Source organism: Petaurus breviceps, unplaced genomic scaffold (genome assembly GCF_028583685.1).
Source record: "Petaurus breviceps papuanus isolate PSGF00001 unplaced genomic scaffold, PetGlider_PUasm1.0 76, whole genome shotgun sequence".
NCBI lineage: Eukaryota > Metazoa > Chordata > Mammalia > Diprotodontia > Petauridae > Petaurus > Petaurus breviceps.
The window spans coordinates 4,897,365-4,911,619 of NW_027186473.1; the positions used below are offsets into that span (position 1 = coordinate 4,897,365).

The 14,255-nt window shown below is 39.2% G+C and overlaps 1 pseudogene; it reads right to left on the reverse strand.

The window, feature by feature from the left end:
* Window positions 1-12,486: 12,486 nt before the first annotated feature.
* On the reverse strand, window positions 12,487-13,644 carry LOC138174701 (creatine kinase B-type pseudogene; annotated as a pseudogene).
* Window positions 13,645-14,255: the final 611 nt, after the last annotated feature.

Consider the following 14,255-nt stretch of genomic DNA (forward strand, 5'->3'; position numbering starts at 1 on the left):
CTCTCCCCCCCCCTCACACACACACACTCAGGTGCACATACCCCCTCTGGTAGCCACTATCCTCTTCTAAGTACATGCACACTCAAGAGTCATAACAGTAACAACTTTATTTCCAAGTTAAGGAAAACAAACCTTAAAGCCCATGTCACATGATGATAGTGAACAGGGAGCAGCCCTCTTCTGGTTGTCTATATAGTCTTGGTGATTTTCAGTGATGCCTTGATTATAACTCCAGCAGGAATCAGCGTGTGCCCTTCTCTCTAATTGCACAGTTCTTGCCTCTAGCTGGCCTCAGCAAGCATTACTGGTAGCTTCTCCCCTTTGTAATGCTCTGCAGTACCACTTCACGTATTCTCCTCAAATCCCAGCTGTGGACTGACATTCTTGTACACCCTCTTCTTTTTGTCCTTAATTGCTCCACAGCTATTTTTCCTGATGTTCCCCTCAGCCACCAACAGATGATTGATTCCTTTCCTACTGTAATAGTAATGGATTTTGAAGATCTTTCATGCCCCTTGTATTTGCAATCAAATAGGTACTTTGCACCTTGTTCCAAGTTCCTGACTGCATCAAGTATTAAGACCCAGAACTTGTGAATCCCACAGTGGGATGGACTTATTGTAACAGGAAGGGGCTGGAAGAGGGAGGAGCTAATACCTTATATTAAGAAAAGCCTAAGCTAGAGAGCCAGAACTTATGGGAACAAGTAGTATGGAGGCTGAGGAGCTAAGAATTGAGAAGAGAACTGAGAACTGAACTGAGAACTGAGAAGAACTGAGAAGAGGATTGAGAAGAACTGAGAAATGAGAAGAGAGAAGATTTTGAAAATAGAACTTGTGTTGGCAGAACTTCTTTGAGAGCTACTGAGAACTTCTGTGAGCCAGCTGGTACTGCCAGGAATGAGAACTGAGAAATGAAAAGAAAGGAGAACTAGGAAGTAGCACGACTGTGGTACTGGAACTTTGTCTGTCTGTTTTGATGTTACTTTGTCTCAGACCTTACTGTTGGGTCTATGTTGATTTCTCAGGCAGAAAGTGAATTGATGAAGATGCTGGCAATGTGAATGAATGTTGGTGTGGCTTTGTTAAACTTTGTCTTCCCAGGAACAGAAACTGTGAAGAACTTGAGGTGGACCAGACACTGTGAGCTTCAATATGAAACAGGAACTGCACAAGAAGCTGGAAAAAGAACTGAGAGCTGTCTGCATTTCAACCCAGATGGCAGTTGGATAGATTCATGCAGGAGCTGAGACCATGGATGGAAGCTGAGAGCCTGCCTTGAGTCAAGATGAAAAGATTTCTCCTTGGATATTTAATGAAAACTGAGAAAACCATGACTTACAGTGGCCTAGGGGTAGAGAACTCTGACCTTTATATTTAGATGATTGGGTTAAGTACTTCTCCAATTAAGAAGAAAGAGGAATTTTTGATTGAAGAGATTAACACAATGTGACCTAGGGGTGGAGAAACTTGATCTTTTTACTTTGTGTCAATTAAAAAAAAGCTGCTCATGCTTGGTTTTACACTATGGCATAGTTGGCAGGATCACAAAGTATAGTGCCTCTATTTGTTCCAGGATTCATGGCCATTTATATTGAGATTGTAAAGTCAAGGACCCTGGAGGGGTGGGATGTAATGGTAATGGTAATTTGAAGATCTTCCATGCCCCTTGTATTTGCAATCAAACAGGTACTTAGCACCTTGTTCCATTTTCATGATTGAATCAAATATTAAGACCCAGAACTTGAGAATCCCACAGTGGGATGGTCTTACTGACATAACAGGAAGGGGCAGAATAGGGAGGATCTAATACTGTATGTAAGGAAAAACCCAAACTGAGAGAGGCCAGAACTTTTGGGAGCAAGCAGCATGGAGGCTGAGGAGCTGAGAATTGAGAAGAGAATTGAGAACTGTACTGAGAATTGAGAAGAACTGAAAAATGAGAAGAGAGGAGAGCAAAGAGGAGGCATGGCTATGGTACTGGTATTTTGTCTGTTTATTTTGATGTTACTTTTTCAGACTCCTCTGCTGATAGAGGATGGTGCTGTTATTACAGAAGCCCTGGGACCTTGCTGCTGGTTCAGAAGCCCTGAAAGAGGATTTCCTTGTATGTTTACAGAAATCCTGGAGGAGAATCTTGCTGGTGATTTCAGATGTTCTGGTACTATACTGATGATTTGTGTTGATTCCTCAGATGTTGTTGAATCTATGTTGATTTCTCAGGCAGAAGGTAAATTGATGAGGATACCAGCAATGTACATGAATGTCAGTGTGGCTTTGTTAAGCTTTGTCTTCCCAGGAACAGAAACTGTGAAGGACTTGAGGTGGGTCAGACACTGTGAACTTCAATATGGAACTGGAACTGCACAAGAAGCTGGACAAAGAACTGAGACCTATCAGCCTTTGAGCCCAGGTGGCAGTTGGATAGATTTGGGCAGGAGCTGGGACCATGGAAGCTGAGAACCTGCCTTGAGTCAAGATAAAAAGGCCTCTCCTTGGATATTTAATGCAAACTGAGAAAATCATGACTTACAGTGACCTGAGGTGGAGAACCCCAACCTTTATATTTAGATGATTGAGTTAAGGACTTCTCCAATTAATAAGAAAGAAGAATTTTTGATTGAAGAGATTAAGACAATGTGATCTAGGAGTGGAGGACTTTGACCTTTGTAATTTGTGTCAATTAAGGATGATTGAATTAAAAACTTACTAAATTGTGTTACTAAATGAATGTTATCTTTTGCTTAAAACTATGTTACCACTTTGGTGAAAACTATGTGGCCAGTTTAGTGATAAGTTGTTAAGTTATAACATTGTGAGTGCTGTACTTTTAAATTTATTTTAAAGCAATTGGGGTTCAGTAACTTGCCCAAGGTTACACAGCCAGTTTTTGTTTTTTTATTGTGTGTGTGGGTGCTAAGTATCTGAGGCCAGAACCAATCCCGACTCCAGGGCCGGCGCTCTTACTCACTGCGCCACCTAGCTGCCCCATGAATGTTGTACTTTGATTTCTGTCAATGTTTTGCCTTAATTTACTGCTGAATAAATAGAGAGTTCACTATACTGTGTAATCAGAACTTTGAAGCTGTTCTTCACAGCAAGAGTCCTCTGGAAAGCTGCTTGTGCTTGGTTTAGAAACTCTGAGTCAGCCGAGTATGCACATAGCTTTAAAAATTTGCATTTTGAGCATATTACCATTGTTTTTCTTTAAAAGAAATCTTCTGTAGTAGAATGTTTCAACACATAGGTGGTTGCCCTGGGGTCTAGAAAAATCTCCATCCTTGCCTTTTAGCTTGGGTTTCTTTTACAAATTCTCTTATGTTCAATACTGAAATAGGTATTTCCTCTCTCCTAACACCCAGAGAGTGTCTCATCCACTCATGTTAGCACTTTGTAGGGTTTACATCATTCATTTTCACAAGATTTTGAGTTACAAATTTTCTCCCCTTCTTTCCCCTACCCACCACCCCAAAACAGTGATCCTGCTGAATACCCCCTCCTCCAATCTGCTCTCTCCTATATCCTTCCCCAGCCCCCTCTGATATTCTAGTAGGGCAAGATGGACCTCTATGCCCCAGTGCCTATATATCTTATTTCCCAGTTGCAGGTAAAATAATAATAATAATATATTTAAACATTTGATTTTAAAACTTTGAATTCCATATTATTTCCCTTCCTTCCTCATCACCCACCCTTAATGGGAAGAAAAGCAATTCAATATAGGTTGTACATGTGTAGTTACACAAAACATTTCCATAGTGGATATATTGTGAATGACTGACTATATTTCCCTCTATCCTATCCCGACCCCCACTTGTTCTATTCTCTACTTTGACCCTGTCCCATTTCAAAAGTGTGTGCTTCCAACTTCCTTCCCCTCACAACCTGCCTTCCCCTCCATCATCTCCCCTCTCATCTCTTTCCCTCCTACTTTCCTGTAGGGTCAGATACCCTATTTAGTGTGAATGTCATTCCCTCCCCAAGCCAAATTCAAAGAGAGTAAGGTTTAATCATTAAATTTTGCCTTTCTGTTCTTCCCCTCCATTGAAACAGTTTTCCCTTGCCTCTTCTATATGAGATAATTTACCCCATTCTGTCTCTCCCCATTTCCTCTCATTATATTCCTCTCTTACCTCTCAATTACACCTTTTAATTATCATCCCTTCCTATTAAATTGGTCCTGTGACCTCTATCTATATATTTATACCTGTACACATATATACACATATTCACAAATGTATTCATATGCTACACACCCTCCTATATAGACATATATGTATGTATACATACATATATATGCATACATATGCATGCATATACATACATACATGCATGCATATATATGTATACATTTATATTCCTTTCAACTATTCTCATACTGAACAAAGTTTTATAAGTTACAATTATCATTTTTTCCATGTAGGAATGTGAATAGCTCAACTTTGAAAAGTTCCATATGATGTCTTTTCCCTGTTTACCTTCTCATGCTTCTCTTGCTTCTTGTATCTGAATGTCAAATTTTCTATTCAACTCTGATTTTTACATCATGAATGCTTGAATGTCCTCTTATTCAATTGAATTACCATATTTTCCCCTGAAACATGATATTCAGTTTTGCTGGGTAAGCAATTCTTGACTTTAATCCCAGCTCCTTTTACCTCCAGAATATCATATTCCAAGCCCTTTGATCCCTCAGTGTCGAAGCTGCTAAATCCTGTGTTATCTTGATTGTGTTTCCACAGTATTCAAGTTGTTTCTTCCTAGCCACTTGTAGTATTTTTTTCCTTGACCTAGGAACTCTAGAACCTGGCTATGATATTCCTAGGAGTTTTCTTTTGGGGATCTTTTTCAAGAGGTGATTGGTGGATTCTCTCAACCTCTATTTTCTCCTCTGGTTCTAAAACATCAAGGCAAGATGATTTCTTAAAGGATGATTTCTAAGTTCTTTTTTTGATCATAGCTTTCAGGTAGTCCAAAATTTTTAAAATTATCTCTCTTGGATCTTTTTTACAGGTCAGTGGTTTTTCCAATGAGATATTTCACATTGCCTTCTATTTTTTCATTTGTTTGCATCTGTTTCATAGTATCTTGCTTTCTCACAAAGTCACTAGCTTGCATTTGCTCCAATCTATTTCTGAAGGAATGATTCTCTTCAGTGAGCTTTTGAGATTTTTTTTCCATCTGGCAAATTTGGCTTTTTAAGGCATTCTTTTTCTCATTGCCTTTTTGAGCCTCTTTTGCCAAGTGAGTTAGCCTATTTTTAAGGTGTTATTTTTTTTCAGTCAGGTTGTTGACTCTCTTTTCACAATATTTTTGCATCATTTTCATTTCTTTTCCTGATTTTTCCTCCACTTCTCTCATTTTGTTTTCAAAATCCTCCTTAAGCTCCTCTATGGCTTGTAACCGATTCATATTTTTCTTGGAAGCTTTTGGTATAGTTGTTCTGACTTCATTGTCTTTCTCCTGTTCCATGCTTTCATCTCCCCGCCCCCCAATAGGAATCTAAAATCAGATTCCTGTACTTGCTTTGCTTGCTCATGTTGCCACTCAATTACTTGAATTTTGAGCTTTTTGCCACAATAGAACTCTGCTTCCAGAGAGGAGAGCTTTATCCCAAATCATTTGGATTTTCTCTGTTTCCAGAGCTATTAGTTGGCTACCCTTTCAGAATCCTCCACATGCTCTGGCACACTGGTCACGCACCCCAGGGCCTCCACCCTAGACAGCAATCTAGATCCAAGAACGTTAAAGCAAGAGTGATTACCCCTCAGACTGGTTGCTTGGTCCACCTCCAATCTGCAGGCCAGGAAGTCTGAAGGAGCCACACGGCAGTGGCTCCATGGCCACCACCCCTCAGCCACTTTTCCCTCAGGCTGCAGAGGCTTGACCACAATCCTGCACTCCCTGTTCCAAAAGTTCACACTGACCTCTCACTTTGTTCTTACCGTCTATGGGTTGATAACTCTGGAAACTGCCATAACTGCTGGTTATCCCCTCTCCTAAAGTCCCTCCAGCCAGGGCTAAAACCTAGGGCTTACTTGGGACTGGGCACTGAGATGGCCCCTTTCTGTGGGGCTGTCTTGTGTGGGAGGTTAGTTTTTCTCTGTCACTTTGTGGGTTCCGTAGCTCTAAAGTTTGTTTAGAGTCATTTTTTTTACACATATTGGAGGAGGTGGAAGCAGGAGCCCTGCAGAAGTCCTGTTTCTACTCTGTCATCTTGGCTCCTCCTGCCCCTTCCTTCCCCCCCAGGAAGACCATATTTAAAGCAATTAACAATTACTAGTCAATTTTTAGTGTACAATTTCAGAACTATAAAATAGCTAGAATGCCTCCTAATAGTAAAATTATACAAATTAACTAAACATGGGGATCATCATTCAAAAGCAGTCATAAAGAACATCACCAAAAAGGAGAAAGAGGATTAATAGAAATTTCTAGAATATATAATAAATATGTGAAAAAACTAGAAAATAAGAATATATATATAGTAATAGCAGTATTTATTAGTGGATTCTGGAGATTCAGAAAAAGCTTCATAGAAGAGATAGCTTTTAGATTAGACCTTGAAGAACAGAGCTCACTGTTTTGTCCCCAAACCCATTCCTCTTTTGAAATTCTCTATTGCTGCTGAGAGCAACACCATCCTTCTAGTAATCATGATTTGCAACCTTGACATCCTCCTCAGCTTCTCACTCTTCCCCACTGCACGTATCCATTTCATTGCCAAACCTTTCTATTTTTATCACCATAACTTTGTTCAAGCTTTTATCTCCTTCTCTCCACCCACAAAACCAACACTGGAGTTCAGACCCTCTCTCAGTACCTTTCACCTGGACTATTGCCCTAGTCATGTAATTAGTTTACCTCCCTCAAATTTCTCCCTACTCCAGTCCATTGTTTACTAAGGTAACAAAGTGATTTTCTCAAGTATAAGACTGACACATTACTCTTCTATTCAATAATGAATAGTGGATCCCTAGGTGGAAACAGTGATTTGGAAGACATGAGTTCAAATCCAGCCTCAGACATTTATTAACTGAGTAAGTCACTTAATTTCTGCCTCAGTTTCCTCAACTGTAAAGTAGGAATAATAATATCTACCTCCCAGGGCTGTTTTGAGGATCAAATGAGATAATATTGGTAAAGTGCTTGGCACAGCATTGGGCACATTGTAGGCATTTAATAAATACTTGTTCTTTCCTCTCAATTACCACTAAGACAAAGACTCACAATGTAGGGTCTGTGAACTTTTAAAAACATTAATATTTTGATAATGATTTCAATATTGTTAATTTTCTTTTAATTCTCAATATTTCACTTTATGATTTTAAAACATTATTCTGAGGCATCCATAGATTTCATCAGCCTGCCAGAGAGGTCTACAACTCACAAGAAGAATCTCAAATCTCATGGAGGGGCAAAGTCAAGATGACTGGGTAAAGACAGAGACTCACTCTCCTCCAAAACCCTCAAAATACCTTTAAAAATGACTAAGCCAATTTTAGAGCAGCTGAATCCATGACATGACAGAGTGAAACCAATTTCTATCCCAAGACAATGTAGAAGATCAGGAGGAAGGGTCTGTCACACCAGACTGAGAGGAGTGCAGTCTAGCTCAGGCTACTCCAGTGCCAGTGCAGACAGACCTGGCCCCAGGGAGCCTGGAGTAGAGCTGGAGCAGGCCTGGGGGCAACTGAATTGTTGGAAGCAGTGGTGGTTTCCAGACCTCTCAGTCCACAGACATCAGGGACAACTTAGAATTTCAGCAGGAAAGGTCCGTCTTGCTAGGTAGGGTATGTGTGAGGAGTGCAGACCAGCCCAGGCCATGGCAGTATATTCTCCAGCTCCAGCAGGCCAGGAGCAGGCCTTGTGAGTGATTGAATCAGCAGTGACAGCTGTGATTAGATGGCAGGATGTGATAGAAGGGAGGGCACATTGGAGGAAAGGGTTGTCAGAAGTAAAACCCTGAGGAGGGGCAGGGTGAAAGGAGAGAGAGAATAGAATGGGGGTGGTGGGAATAGGATGGAAGGAAATACAGTTAGCAATAGTAACTGAAAAAAAAGTTAGAGCAAGTTTCTCTAATAAAGGCCTCATTTCTCTAACATATAGAGAATGGTGTCAGAGTTATAATAATAAGAGCCATTCCCCACTTTATAAATGCTCAAAAGATGTAAACAGTTTTCAGATGAAGTAAATCAAAGGTATCTATAGCCATATGAAAAAAATATTCTCACTCAGTATTGATTGGAGAAATGCAAATTAAAATAATTCTGAGGTACTACCTCATACTTATTAGGTTGGCTAATAGGACAGCAAAGGTAAATGACAAATGTTGGAGGGGATGATACATTAATGCAATGCACTGTTGGTGGGGTTGTGAGCTTATTAAACCATTCTGTATAGCAATTTGTAACTATGCTAAAATGACTATAAAAGCATGCATACCTTTGGTCTAGCAATGCCACTACTAGGTCTATCTAGGTCTGTCTCCCAAAAGAGACAAAAAGCAAAAAGGAAAAAGGACATATATGCACAAAAATATTTACAACAGTTCTTTTCTGAGGGTAAAGAATTAGAGGTTGAGGGGATGGCTATAAATTGGAGAATGGCTGAACAAGTTGTGATATTCATTGTGATGGAATGCTATTGTACTATTAAAAAATGATGATCAGGATGCTCTCAGAAAAAACCTGGAAAGATTTGCATAGGCTAATGCAAAATGATAGGTACTGGGTACAAAGTAACAGCAGTATGATAATCTGTGAATGACATTGATATTCTCAGCAATATAATGATCCATGACAACTCTGAAGGACTTATGCTGAAAAATGCTATCCATCCACAGAGAAAGAACTGATGGTGTCTGAATACAGATTGAAGTGTATTATTTTTGAGCTTTCTTTATTTTTCTTGAGGATTTTTTGTCAATGTTTTCTTTCACAAAATGACACATGTATAACCTATATGGAATTGCTTGCCTTCTCAAAGAGGTACAGTGGGGAGGGAGGAAGTAATAGAATTTGGAATTCAAAGTTTTAAAAACAAATGTTTAAAAATTGTTTTTACATTTTACTAGGAAAAAATTAAATAGTAAATAAAAACAAAAAAAGGAAGTTAAGAATCTCTGCTCTAGGAGCAAGTATAAACTGTTTTTTTATTTTTTAAGCATTTAAAAACCTTTCACAACTGGGCTCCATTCTACCTTTCCAGTCTTAGGAAATATTACTTTTTTTGGCACTATCTAAGTTTCAGTAAATATAACTTTCTTAATGTTCATCACAAATGAGTAGAACAAAGTGACAGTGACAGAAATTGCAGGAATGGCAAGATTAGAGTGGTTAGTATAATACTAATATCCTGTATTAGTACTGTAGTAATTCTCCTAACTTTGTCCATATCTTTTAGCTGTCCTCTTCCTCTGCCCCTGTGACTCCATTCTCCCACAGTGAGTTCCTAAGGAACTTTTATTTTGAGTTTGATCCCAGACCAACAATCCTCCATTCTCTGCACTTCATAAATATGGTACGGTTTGGGTACTTTCCTCTCCTATCCCCCTTTTTAGCTCCTTTTTTATTTTCTTATCTTCTCCCATTAGAATGTAAGCTCTTTGAGTTCAAGGACTGTCTACTTTGCTTGTATTTATCTCCCTAATTCTTAGCACAGGGCCTGATACAAAGTAAATGCTTAATAAATGCTTATTGACTTAAGTACTTTAGAAGTATACACTACCTCAGGGTTGGGGAGTTTGCAAACTTGAGGACACATGTGGCCTCGAAGACACAGGTTTCCAACCCCTGTTCTACCCCCAAGGAAATATCTATATAATGGCTATGTAGTATTAGGGAAAGAATTATAAGTTCATAAAGCAGTGAGGTTTGGGGGACAGTTACAACATTCTATCCATATATAACCATTTCAAGAAAAATAAACATTTTTTCACGTATGGTTGTATTAAGAAATTTCTGTCTAGAACATTTGCTTTCCATCAGTGACTATAATGACTGTCATCTTCATGGCTTAACCAGTACACACAGTCCTCTTCTTTGACTCTGTGGGAGACCATTGTTCTTAGTTGTCTCCTGAGTCAAACCTCAGCTGTAAAAACTTAATTCTTTCACAAGAAAAGTGGCTGATTTTATTCTGATGTTTAAGACGTGTTTCATTGAGGGTGACACATTTCTTGCACAGCTTTTAATTAATTCTAGACTAAACCTTTTTCTAATTTTCTTTTTATGGGTCATTTACATACCTGTATCTCTGTCCTTGAACGTTCCTTCTCAACTTCCTCCAACTAGAAAGAAACTCCCTTGAGTTTTCTTCTATGTCTCTTAATTTTTTTTTACCATCAGCTGAGTAATTGATTTTATACACATATCTAGAAAAAGCAACTACAATAGAAATTAATGTTTGGCTAGAATGGAGAGTATGTAACAAAGAGAAACATGAAATAAGCCTAGAAAGTTAGGTAACTGGCAGGTTTTAGAAAAATGCTAATCTAAGGAATTTGTGTATTTTTTTTTGCTAGAGACAATAGAGACTATTTTTATGAATTTCCTCTTTTAAAAATTCATAAACTTGATTGACAAACATCAATGATTATGAACATTTCCTTATACCAAGAACACATAGGGGATTGTGAATGAAACCATGTTTCTATTATATACAGCTTGTAGAGACGCTTGAGCAATATATTTGTGTGTTTAAGATGATCAGGGTGAAGTATGACTGCTTCTATGGGTTAATCATTAAGATAGCTTTTAAAATTCTTTTTGAGTCACTTCTTAGGTGGAAAGATAAGGCACATAAGTGACAGCTAACTTTTTGTTTATGTGCATTGAAATTTGTTTTTCTTTTAAAGCTTATAACATAAATTCCATGAGTTTCAAATAGTTTGCATTTATTTGGTGCATATGGGTTAATAAATTGCGTTCTTTACAGCCCCTGTGACAGGCAGACAATACCAATATGATCTCTATGATGATAATTATAAAAACAATAATTATGGCTCACATTTACATTGTGCATTCAAGTTTGTAAAATATTTTCCATCTGTTGTCTCATTTGATCTCTTTTATGGACATGGCAACTGGAGTTCCCCATGGTCACACAACTAGTAAGAAGTGGAAATGAGATGCAGACTTCACACTTTAGACTCCAAGTTCAGTGCCTGAGCCACACCCAGACAATGTCTCTTACATTTATTGGTAAATGGCTATCAATAACAAGTATACTTGTGTATACTTCTGTGTATTAAGAGTAGTATTCATGCTCTGAAGGACAAATAAAAAGTAAGTGACTAAAGAGTAAAGAAGCAGCAATCCCAGATAAATAACAACAATAAAGAACCAATGAGTTGAGAACCTAAATGCATTAGTTATAGGGGAAAAGTCATGCCTTTCTAAGTGAAGTTAGCATAAACCACTTTCAAAGGAAAGAAGAAAAAATTATATAAGGCTATCTGTTTGAAAACTTTTAAATTAGCCCCTGTCTAAAGAGACAGGAAGGCATAGCAGAGAGACTGCTAAACTTGGAATTAGGTTGATCTAGGGTTAAATCTCATCTAAACCATTAGGTGAATCATTTAACTTCTGTCAGACTCAGTTTTATAATCTGTAAAATGGGAACAAAAATAACACCAACCTTGTAGAGTTTCTGTTAAGATCAAATGAGATAATAATATATGCAAAATATTTTCAAATGTTAAAGGTTAATATAAAAGTCAGCTATTATTATTGGAGGATAAAGTTCAATTACTTAGCCTGGTCCTCGACAGTGTCTCTTTAAACTTACACATCAATGCTTATATGTATATGTATATGTATATGTATATGTATATGTATATGTATATGTATATGTGTGTATAAATACATACATACATATATATGTATATATATGTAATTCCTGAAACAACTAGACTGGTGTACTAACCCCCTTTCCTCCCCCAAATATTCCATGTGTATTCCTGCTTCCATGTCTTTGCTCATACCTGCCTCCTCTCCTTTTTCTTCACCTTTTCCAAAGGCTTATGTCAGTCTCAGTTCTTTTCATGAACCTTTCTTTCTCTGATTGCTCTAGATCTTAGTAACTTTTCCCTCCTTTGAACACATAATGGACATTACCTGAATTGTTCATTTACCATTTAATTGTATATTGTTATAAACCAAGGTTTCTTAACTTTTTTGTGCCATTTGGTAGTCTGTTGAATTATGGAACTTTTCTCAATCAATCAGTTAACATTCATTAAGTACTTATTTGTGTCAAGCACTATGCTAAGCACTGAGGATACAAACAGAGGCAAATAAAGTTCCTGCCCTCAAGAAACTAAAAGTCTAATGGGGGAAGACAACAAAGAATAAACTGTATTACAACAAACCATATGCAAGAAGTAAATAGAAAATAGTTAACAGTGGGAAGACACTATAATTAAGAAGGGTTGGGAAAGGCTTCCTATAGAAGATGGGATTTTAGAAATTTATTGTTTGTCTCATTTTTTTTTCAGGCCAAAACAATGGTTTATTATTTTAGCATTCAGCAACATCTCAGCCCTCAAAAATAAAACTCTAACACCAAGGATGGAAGGAAGACATCTCTACAGCATGATTAGGTAGGCTGCATCAGGAGCCCCCCAGGGCTCCACAGGCAGGAAGGATGGTGATAATTCATTCATCCAATAAATTAGGAAGCACAGAATTTGGGGGCCAACTGTTCATTTCTGGGCTGGCATAAGGTCATCTATGGACTGGCCCTGCTCCAAACACTTCTCCATCTCAATGAGCAACTTCACACCATCCACCACCATCTGTACCAGCTCCACCTCTGAGAAGCCCAGTCAGTCAGCATTGGAGATGTCAAAGGCACCACCCACAGCTGCTATGTCCACACCCCCTGTCCTCCTCTTCTGCAGTCTCAGTTTCTTCAGCACCTCACTGAACCTCTTGTGCTTGCCCAGATGGGGAAGCTTGATGTGGACATCTGCACAGAGGCCTGTGCCCAGGTTGGAGCGGCATGTCAGGATGTAGCCCAGGTGAGGATTCCACATTAACTTGTAGTTCTTGGTTTTAAAAAGGGTTTCAATCTGGGTGAGCCCCATGAAGAGACATGTGAACACCTCCTTCATGTTACTTCCCTTCTGCATGGAGATGGCCCTCAGGTGATCTTCCTCATTGATCCACACCAAAAGGTCTTCTTGTCATTGTGCCAAATGCTCCTGCCATCGGGCTGGTCTCAGGCCACACCAGATGCCAAGAGGAGTGGGGAGACACGCTTGTTGAAGAGGAAGTGGTCATCGATCAGCTGCTGTTGTTCCTGCTCAATCATGTTCTTCAAAGCATGGTACTTGCCATTCAGGCCAACTTCCAGGCTGGCTGGAGCTTCCACAGCTTCTTTATGACCCGGTGCTCACCTTGGCTACAGTGTGGGGGCAGGCAGAATCCTGGGATGCTCCAGCCAGTTCGAACATGAGAACTCAGCACATAGTTAGGATCCAGGTCATCACCACCTTTCAGGTTGTCAGGGTTAAGATCAGTCTTATGCTCATCTAAAGGCTTGTAGCCTCCATGTTGGTCCTCAATGATGGGATCAAACAGTTGCTTGAACACATCATAGCTCTTTTCATCTCCAGCCACACAGCCCACAGTCATGATGAATGGGTATCTGAGGGTGCTCTGAGGGTTGTGGAAGGTGAAAAGGTTGGGAGGATGCTGCTGCTACTGCTGTTCATTTGTCTCATTTTTGAGGAGGATGGGGTGATGTCTTCACTTCTGCATGAAACATATTTAAGTGAAGCAGAGTTGTACAAAGTTGTCAGTTTCACTCTCTCTTCCAGAGTCATCAAAGTCCAGTGGCAAGACAAAAGTCAAGATGATTGGAGATGGAGTCTTGGATATCTGACTAAGCTCTAAGTGCTCCACAATGCCTGCTTCAACTGGCTTTTTGGCCAATGGAACAAACTGTTCTTATCAATTCCTTCTGCTGGGGAAGTTTTCATATGCTTGGGGCAGACATCCCCCTAACTCACCAAAGGGATTGAGAGCTGTAGGGTACTGTCAACTTGGTTTAACCTGTCTGTTCAGCCTCTTGGAGCTACAAGAGTTGGGTGACTGATTAGACATAAAAGGTGATGAACAACCTTGAAAAGGGCTTGGCAATCCCTTGCACCAGAAGTGCTAGTCCTCTCTTGATACCCATACAAGGTGGGACTTAAAGGAAGCCAGAGAATCAAGTAGGCAAAGACAAGGAGGGAGAACATTTCTGGAA